The sequence below is a fragment of the Ranitomeya variabilis genome, chromosome 1 (assembly GCF_051348905.1).
Source record: "Ranitomeya variabilis isolate aRanVar5 chromosome 1, aRanVar5.hap1, whole genome shotgun sequence".
Taxonomy (NCBI): Eukaryota; Metazoa; Chordata; class Amphibia; order Anura; family Dendrobatidae; genus Ranitomeya; species Ranitomeya variabilis.
Window position 1 is genome coordinate 982265151 of NC_135232.1, and position 10404 is coordinate 982275554.

The following is a 10404-nucleotide window of genomic DNA, read 5'->3' on the forward strand; positions in this document are numbered from 1 at the left end:
TCCTTCTCGCATAGCATCCTTGGCACCGGAACCTGCCGCTTGCACTGCCGAGGACACCGCGCCACGTCGGAGGGTGAGAATAACCTTTTTTTTATTATTATTATTATTTGTAACAGAGAGGGAGGGAGAAGAACACATCCGTGCCATGCGTTTATTGCTGCAAACGTCCCTTCAGGCTTTTTCGCCGCACAGAAAAAACGTTGCAGTAGACGATTTTTGTGTCCGGCAAAAAAGCCTGAAGGGACGGATCCGGCACAAATCGGATGAAACGCATGTCCTTCAGGCACAATCCGGCGCTAATACAACTCTATGGGAAAAAAACGGATCCGGCGTTTAAAAAAAAAAAAAATGATCAGTTTTTTTCTAAAACTGCCGGATTGTGCCTGAAACAAAAAACCTGATGTGTACAAGCAGCCTTAGACAATTATATAGTAGATATATATATTGTGTGCAAGTGTATCAAGTAATCCCCTTTATATAACAATTAGTCTAATCTCTCATAGAAGGTTTACCCTGTGTTTCGCTTGACCTATGTATAATGAGATATACAATGCATGTTCATAGGATAACGTTATCAATTGTTAGTAGGGAAATCAAGGATTCATGAAGAGGTGCCTTCATTCACTGTAGTAAGATTTCTAGTGTAGGCAACATCACAGGTTGTCATGAATTAGTCGAGCTGTGTTGCCAGTCCCCCATTTCGCCCATTTTGGCAGAGCTAGAAGAAACATCAAGAGTTGCCAAATGTTTGTACACCCTTGAGTTGTGCCAAAATTTTGCCACTTTTTCAAGCAAATTACACCAAGGTTCTGGCCAAAAATGTTTTGATGTATCAGTGCTATAGTTCATGGAGGTATACACTTATCCGTGAAAAAAAAAATGGCCATATAACTCGATGAGGATCTGTGAAACACAGTTGCAAACCCACAATGCTGCTAATTTGCTTCAATTTTGCATTTGTGTGACTTAGATCCATTGCTTAATACATTTTAATTAAAAGAAAGCTTGATGCCAGGAAGTGTCTTCAGTACGTTTCTAGCAGCACTAGTCACGTGATTGGAATGTGAGTTTTGTACATAATAGCCCCATGTTTGCATCTGCACAGATGTATCTGACCCCTTGTGTCTTTATGCTCAGTATATTTGAGACCTTACAAATTTTGGCCTGTCTCGTTACATTTGCTCATATACCGTGAGCTCATTTACCTTTCTGACTTTCTTTTTTTCTTTTTAACAGTGAGCGATGTAAAGCGACATTGGAATATCTTTCAAGACCAGTGCAGATAGCCAAACTCACGGGTGCACGGTCATCCAAAAAGACATACCATACATATTTATATATCAGCAGTTTCTGCTGGATATAATGGACTTGCAGCAGTAAGTTTGTTTTTTTTCCTCCCAGGTTAATGCTATTTAACCCTTTTTGTTTCTCAATTGTTTTTCATCCCTTTTTTTATTAACCATTGAGATTTTATTTTTATTTGTTTAATAACAAATTTCTGTAAATCGTATTAAAATTGTGTTTAAACACTTCCTTACATCCGCAATACATGTTCGGCACAGCGGGCAATGCATTAATGAAAAAACCTTGCATATACGACTCAATGGTGAGGCTGGCTCACAAGCAGCGAGAGACAGCTGCATATGATAGCTGGCAAATTACTGCAATAGCTGCCATCGGTGGTAGTACCAATCTCGGCCGCATAACCCATTAGATGCCACTGTCAATAGCAACAGATGAATCTACTTGATTATTTGAGGGAGGGAGCTACCACTTTAACCTTAACTGAACCTCATGATAGTTGGGTGATTATAATCAATAAAATCTTCAACTCATCCCTCAAAAAAAAAAAAAAGCCTCTAATCAGCTCTGTTGTCTTTCAACTGAAAAATAAATGAAGAAGCGACATAGCTCCCAAAAACCAATCCAGTGAAACCCATGTGCCCCAAAGCCAAATGGCCATCCCCCTGAGTCCTGCTGCACTACAAAACTAATCTATGAGACAGCACCACAAAAGACAAATGGTACTTAAAGGAATATTTCCATCTTTAAGATCCTATCACAATATATATCGTATTTTTCGGACTATAAGACACACCCGACCATAAAACGCACCCCAGATTTTCAGAAGGAAAATAGGGAAAAAAATTAATGTGTCGGCGACGAGCTCTCAGTCTGAGCATGATCTGCCCCCGATTTCCTGTCCTTGAGGGAACATGTATCTGAATATTCAGGTGTGGAACTAATGGAAGAAGCTTATCCAGGCCCTTCCCTGTTGCCTGGAAGAGCGGCTTCTTGCTCGTAATGCCCATGACTTCTTCCTGGAGGCGCCACCGCAAGTCCAGTGGGGGTTCATGCAGACACAACCAGCAGAGACTTTACATGTGTCTGCTGACTGCCATGTCATTCCAGGTATGTGCTTGGCTTGCACTGATAAGCACATTGGTGTCCCAGAAGTTACCACTTCCTTGGGATCCAGATGAGACGTCCATTTGGGATGCGATGCTGTGGCTGGTCCCACCATACAGCGCCTTTGCTTCGGCTCTTCTTTCCACTGTGATTATGAAGGAGGAGCAGCAACAACAGCGGCTCGTCAGTGGGCACATCATTAGCAGTTGCACGAGTTATTGAAGAAGCGACTGTAAGGCCAGCCAGAGAAGCAGAGTCGATTGTGGATCCACTGCCTTCAGGGGAGAACAATTGTGAGCCGCCGAATCTGGTACCCTTATTAAACGACTGAGTTGTGCGTGATCTTCGTGAAAGTTCCTAATGGAAATTGGGTCCTTTTTCTTGTTTATTAGGAAACACCTCAGAAATTTAGCGCAAAGCTTAAAAACAAGGAGAGTGCGCTTTGCAGGGATACTTTACCTAGCTCATGGCAGAAGAAACTTTGCTCAGCATATATCCAGAAAACTATTTGTGAGCAATCCCCAAACTTCGCCATGGATTTAAAATCAGTTGATAGGGCAGACTTTAAAGATTCCCATAAGACCCTAATCCATAAAGAAAGTGATAGGAAGTGGAGAAGGAAAACCAGAATGCCATCTGATTCCAATGAATCAATTAAGTCAAAAGGTGAATTTGGATCTGATTCATCTTTTCATCCTCCGATGGCGGTACAGGGGGTAGACTTTGCTTGCCTGTAGAAGACATGGACAGATTGGTCAAGGCTGCAAGGACTACCATGGGCATCATAGATGCCCCAGAAAAAAAAACAAATTAGTACATTGTTTGGGAGATGTTAGAGCAGAAGAAGCATACATTTCCAATAAATGAGAACATTCAACTCACATTAAAAAAGAATGGGAAAAAACTTAAAGGAAAGGTTCGCTACCCTCATCTTCAAAGAGAAAGTGCCTATTTGATGAGATAGCCGTGGGATGAAATTACAAAGATAGATGTAGCAGTGGCTAAGTCATCAAGAAAATCTACCTTGCCCCTTGGAGACATGGGTATCGTGAAAGACCCTGATGGATACCTAAGGCATACCTGGGAATCCTCAATGGAAGCCCTGAGACCTGCTATCTTGGTGACCTGTACAGCCAGATCTATTAAGATATGTATGTAACAACTGGAAGATCAACTAAGGGATAATGGCCAGGCTCTTTTATCTCAGAACAATCTACCTTTGATGCAGGGAACAGCAGCCTTTCTCGTAGAGGCTGGCGGCCATGTCAGGCGGCCTCTCTAACGCCACTAGTATCCCGCTATGACTCAAATGTTGGCCGGGGGATGTCCAATATAAAGAGTATCTTTGTGGTCAGGTTCTGCATGACATCTTGGACAAACCTGGTGATAGAAGAGATTTCCCAGTTTGAACCTCCTGGAGTATAAAGATCTTTTCGGAGAAAGACAAAAGAGGAAAAAATAAGGATTTATATTGGGGAAGGGCAAATGCTTCCCCTCTTCCTCCCTGCCTGGCAAGAATTTCATCCAGTGACTGGATTCTAGGTATAGTGGAATTGGGCCTCAGGTTGGAATTTAAGTGTTCCTCCCTGAACATTCGCAGTAACATCCTCCCGGGAATCGTGGGATTAAAAGTTAGCTCTGGAAGAAGTAATTTTGAATCTAATTCAAAACCAGGTTCTCAAGGATCCCAGTGGAAGAAGACAGAAAGGGGATTCTATCCTTCCTTTTGTTGATAAAGAAGCCAGATGGCACGTTCAGAACTAATGTTAATTTGAAGAGTCTGAATAAATTTATTTTATTATCGACCTTTCAAAATGGAGTCAATGAAATAGTCTATAAAACTTCTGTTCCAGATTATTACATGAGTCTGCTGGACCTGAAAGATGCATATTACCAAGTTCCCATCCATGTAAGAGACCAGAAATTCCTAAGGGTGGCTCTATTCATGAACACAAAGGTCAGGCATTTTTATTTCGTGGCCTTGTCTTTGTCAGTCCATGGCCTTGAGAGTATTTACGAAAATCATAATGGAAATGACAGCACATCTTTGGTAGCTGGATGGCAGATCGGTAGAACACTGCAACTTACTGCTAACAAGGGGCAGAGTCACCTTGGAGGAGTTGGGTTGGCTACAACCGATTTAAAAAAAAAAAAAAAAAAAAAGGAAAGCTAATTCAGTGGGTGACTTGTCTCCTACCAGAAGAGAATGCGCTCGAAGCGACAGTAAACAATCCTACTATCACACTCAGGCAGTGCCATTGTTGGGGACCTTGACATCATGCATCCCAAAAGTGCTATGGGCACAATTGCATACCAGACAATTGCATCAAGAGATACTGATAGGCGAAATACAGCTCAGAGGGTGTTTGGAAGGGAAACTAAAGTCTTTCTTCAGTGACAACCAGTGCTCTATTTTGGTGGCTAAGCATAGAGAATCTGTCAGTAGGAGCCCCATGGGTATATCAGATTATTAATGTCATAATTACAGATGCAAGTGTTAGGTTGAATTAGGGCAGGTTCACATTGCGTTAAAGCAGCCCGTTCAACGCGTAGCATTGACGGGCTGCGTTAAGGCTATAGCATACACGCCATCTGTGCTAGCGGTGACAGAGCCTTAGATACTGCAGCCCGCGTCCGAGACTCCGTCACTGAATGATGGCACATCGCTAGCGCATTCCGATTATGGCATGCGTTGGCGATGCGCCCGATAATAGGGGTTAATGGCAGCGTTAACGGACTGCGTTACATCGCGATATGCTACGGTGTAACGCAGTCCGTCTAACGGACTGCATTAACGCAATGTGAACCCAGCCTAAGAAATGTTCACTCTAGTCGGATGTAAACTCTCCTTGAACAATCCATGGCTCAGCTCCAAGACCTTTATTTAATCCAAACATAGGTTTATATAACCCCTGTAAGGGGGCTTCGTTAGCTCTAAAATGGGAGTGTTCGAATGTATTCCATTGGTTAGTGGGTTGGGCAATTAACTAGTCCATGGGTGCATCCATGATGTCACCAGACTGGGTTGGTCCATGAGGTCATCAGTGGGCGGATCCATGAGGTCATCAGGCTGAGCGTGACCTTGGATACCAGCACATGGTGTGTTGTGAAACAGGAAATGGCAGCCTTCTTTAGTATCACACTTTGATCTGAGCAAGCTTATGTAAGGTTAAACAATACACTTTATGGGTCGTTTCTCTCAATCTCTTATGTCTTGAGGTTAATTAAGTATTTGATCTTATGGCTTTCCTCAACACAAGCACAAGTGGATGGGGAGCGCATCTGAGAAACTGTAGTTTTGGGTATTTGGTCAGAACACGAGAAGAGGAGTTCATCCATTTTGAAAGAACTTCTGGCAGTGAAATATACAATAGAGAAATTCTTCGCATCTCTCCAAAGCCATTATGTTCATATCCTGTCAGAAATGAACAAAAGTGGCTTATATGAGCCATCTGATGGCAGCAACGTAAGAAATTTTCCAGATGGCAGAAAAGTATCTCTTGTCTTTAACAGTGTTGCACATAAAAGGAAAAGAATATGACGGGGCAGACTGCTTAAGCCGAAATAGACTGACAGGGGACTGGGCCCTAAATCCAACAGTCTTTCAGCAAATAGTAGGCCTATGGGGCTTCCGAAGTATAGACTTGTTTGCAAATTGGCGGAACAGGAAAGTAAAAAAAATTCCATTCGCTAAATTGCAGGGAAAAGGCTCATGCGGTAGATGTCTTCCAGATTGCATGGGACTTCCATCCAGCCTATGCATTTCTTCCGGTAAATATGATCCCAGCAGTACTAATGAATATCAGGGAAGACCAGGCGAGGATAATCCTGATAGCCCCATTCTGGCAAAAAGTCCATGGTATTCATGAATGAGGTTTGTGTCGATCTCAGATCCATGGATGTTACCAGAGATCCCGGATCTACTCGTCCAAGGTGTGGTCTGGTATACGCAGGCAGCAGGCCTTCATTTCACAGACAGGAATTTGGAAGGTCACTGTTAATCCAGAGAGGCTTTCTCAAAGTTTATCTAATTTTCTTCAGAAACTAGTAACAACAAAATTATATGGTTGCACCTCGAAAAAGTTCCCACCTAGTTCTGGGTGAGGAAATACTGATTACATTTATCCTGTCTAGAGCAACAATAGGATACGAGCTTGGCCTATCTACTATCACTCTTAAAGTGCAGATCTAAGCCCTAGGAGCAATGTATAACTGTAGCTTGGCAGGCAATAGATGGATAACTAGTTTTATTAAAGCATGTGATAGGTCTAGGCCAATACATAGTCCAAAGATTCCTCCTCGAGACCTGAACTTGATGCTGGAGGCATTGACCAACCCCTTCTTTTAACCATTAGAGGTGTCATCTGTTAAAAATCTTACTTTAAAGGGAACCTGTCACCAGGTTTGACCGATATGAGATACCACAACCACCTTTCAGATCTGATATAGAGCATTCTATAGTGCTGTATATCTGCCCCCAACCCGACCTGCAAGGCAAAAAAAAGCTTTTTCTATACTAACCTGCGGGACAGTCGAGTCCGAGGGGTGTCGCTGGTCCTGGTCCAGCGCCTCACTTCTTGCGATGCTGTCCTCCTTGCTTCGTGTGGATGATGTGCGCCTACATCATCCATGCTGTGTCCCTGGTATTGCACTTCTGAACAGGTGTTTTTCTCTGCCCTGACTAGTGTAGAGTACAGTACTGCAGTGTGCATGCGCCCAGGGCTCTTTCCCCTTTCCTGGCGTCTGTGCACTGCAGTACTTTACTCTCTACTGCTCATGGCAAGTAAGTACGCCTCCGCAGGATCTCGATGCCGGGGAAACTGTGTGGATAACGTAGGGATGCGTTACACAAAGCAAAAAGAAAGGAGGCGCCGGACCATAACCAGCGACACCCCTCAGACCGTATCGCGCCGCAGGTGTGTATAATAAAACTTTTTTTTCTTGTTTTGCAGGTTGGGTTGGAGGCAGATATACAGCATTATAGAATGCTGTATATTAGGCCTGAAAGGTGGTGCTCTTAGTGAATATCGTTCAAACCTGGTGACAGGTTCCCTTTAAAGACTAATTCTGGTAGCGCAGACTTCAGCTCTAAAGGCCCCGTCTCACACAGCGACGCTGCAGCGATACAGACAACGATGCTGATCGCTGCAGCGTCGCTGTGTGGTCGCTGGGGAGCTGTCACACAGACAGCTCTCTCCAGCGACCAACGATCAGGGGAACGACTTCGGCATCGTTGAAACTGTCTTCAACGATGCCGAAGTCCCCCTGCAGCACCCGGGTAACCAGGGTAAACATCGGGTTACTAAGCGCAGGGCCGCGCTTAGTAACCCGATGTTTACCCTGGTTACCAGCGTAAATGTAAAAAAAACAAACACTACATACTCACCATCTGTTGCCCGTCAGGTCCCTTGGCGTCTGCTTCCTGCTCTGACTGAGCCGCCGTACAGTGAGAGCAGAGCGCAGCGGTGACGTCACTGCTGTGCTCTCACTTTACGGCAGTCAGTCAGAGCAGGAAGCAGACGCCAAGAGACCTGACGGGCAACAGATGGTGAGTATGTAGTGTTTGTTTTTTTTACATTTACGCTGGTAACCAGGGTAAACATCGGGTTACTAAGCGCGGCCCTGCGCTTAGTAACCCGATGTTTACCCTGGTTACCAGTGAAGACATCGCTGGATCGGTGTCACACACACCGATTCAGCGATGTCAGCGGGACCTCAACGACCAAAAAAAGGTCCAGGCCATTCTGACACGACCAGCGATCTCGCAGCAGGGGCCTGATCGCTGGTACGTGTCACACATAGCGAGATCGCTACTGAGGTCGCTGTTGCGTCACAAAACTTGTGACTCAGCAGCGATCTCGCTAGCGATCTCGCTATGTGAGACGGGGCCTTAAGGGTCAGTGATTTCCAGGCCTCCTCAGTTAATCCTCTATTTACACAAATTTTGGGAGATAGGCTTATTTTAAGACCAGATCCAGCCTGCCTTCCAAAAGCCATGAAATTTCATAGGAGTTGAGATTTTTTTTTTCCTCCTTTTGTACTAATCCTAGGAACCCAAAGGAGGAAAAAATCCACACACTGGACGTTAGGAGGTCTTTAATAAACTACATGTCGGTAACGAAACAATGGAGGAAGAGCCAGTCACTGTAATGGGATTTTCCAGAGCCCATGACTGCACCGTTATATTCCCCCCCATCACTGTTTTTGGTATGCACTAATAAAGATTTAGGTGTATAGTCTAGACTGCGTTGTAGTTAGTCTGGTGACAGTATGTGCATATAATTATCTTGGCTGTCCTCTCATGTTCTGTAGCCTGTGACTGATGCAGGGGAGATGTTCCGCTCTTTTATTCAGTAGTATGCTGTCCTTGATGGGCGGATCTCCTCTCTCAAGTGGTGCTGTTATGAGTTCTGGAAGATCTCTTTACGGGTAAATAATTTCATCTTTCATTTTCACATGCCAATGTTATAAACTTTTATGATGCTCCAAAATGTTCTCTACATCCCTAGATGAATTCCTTGCGGACTGTAGTTTACAAAATGGACTCACTTGTGGCTGGTTCTGATGTTTCAATGTACCATAGCGTTTGCCATGTTAAGCAGTTAAATTTGCATTTAAAGGAGGAAATAGACATGAGGTGACAGGCTTCAGATATACAGCCTCATTTGCATATCAATTCAAACTTTGAATACTTCTCTTATTGGATAAAGGGGAGAAAAAATGAAACCACAAAATGGCCCAGTTGTGAAGAGGTTAAAATTATTTTTTTTTACACTATTTATTTATCTTTTTAAACAGTTCATCTGACATCCTGTCTGCAGAGGCTGCAATGGAGCCAATAGATAACCAACAATCCAATCTGAATACATCATCAGAAACTCTTGTCTCTCTGCAAGAAGTGGTGGAAGTACCAGAGATGGGGAATTTTCCAACACCCATGGATCCCCGAAAAGTCCACCGAAGGCGAACCCGTAGAAAAAAAGTTGCTTCCTCTGGAGGGTCTGGTACTCCAATATCTAGCCGACCCCAAATAGATAGCCGGGTCCTTGAGTGCGTCAGCAGAAATTCCAATGAAAATCCTGAGACCTTTTTGAAGAGCTTAGTCCCACATCTATACCGAGTCCCACAGGATCTCCAAATTCGTACCCAAATTGCGATCTTGAGCATCATTGAGGCCGCCACTCCCCCCAATGACCCTGGAGAAATATTTTGGGCAATAGACAATTGCCGAATGCGATCCCAGCAAAGATCCTATGTGCCTTACCCTGTCCCCACCCCATCAACCCGGAGGATGCATACCTCAGATCCAGCACTACAGGGCAATGGAGTATAAATCTCCCCCCAATGTTTTTGAAGGGTCGCCACCATTTTAGGCAGAATTTTTATGGCCCTCTTATGTTATGACCATCATATCCTTCAATCTCCAGGCAGCATTCATATAAGGCTTGGGGATTCTGGTGATCAACCTTGTCCCGAAAGATATACAAATCTTGAGTTTTTTCAAAAACTATTGTTTCATCCACTACGTTTGTATTTTTAATGTTGCATATGGCATGTTTTGTTTTTGGTTTTTTTTCATTTTGACAAGATCCCTATTAAAAAAAATTGAAAATATTTTGGTTAATTATGAAAAAAGTGTCCAGTTATTTTCTTTTGATGAGGGTGGGGCTATATTTTTTTTGTGGTTTTCTGTATATGATTAAGGTAAGTAATTCATATATTTTTTTTTCAAATACAGTAGTGTTCAAAATAAGTGTGTTCAAAAAAATATGGGTTAATCACAAAATCTTTACACAGTTTTTATTTCCATGCATGGGAACATTGCACACTCTTATATAATTCAAAACATGAAGAGAAATGTATATCATTTGTAACTACTTTACAGAAAATGACAGAAATGAACATTGGTCTGTTCTAAAAAAAAAAAAAAAATGTCTGTATTTGTCTTTATAAACTCACAATATGTACTTTTTTGTGGCTTTAGCATTCCTGTGA

General features: G+C 43.1%; 1 long non-coding RNA gene across 1 annotated transcript in view; it reads left to right on the forward strand.

The window, feature by feature from the left end:
• Window positions 1–10021, forward strand: part of LOC143792933 (uncharacterized) — a 30789-nt gene extending 20768 nt beyond the window's left edge. Inside the window, exons 2-3 of the long non-coding RNA XR_013220001.1 lie at window positions 1237–1376; window positions 9208–10021. This is a non-coding gene — a long non-coding RNA (uncharacterized LOC143792933). The remainder of the gene's footprint in view (window positions 1–1236; window positions 1377–9207) is intronic.
• Window positions 10022–10404: the final 383 nt, after the last annotated feature.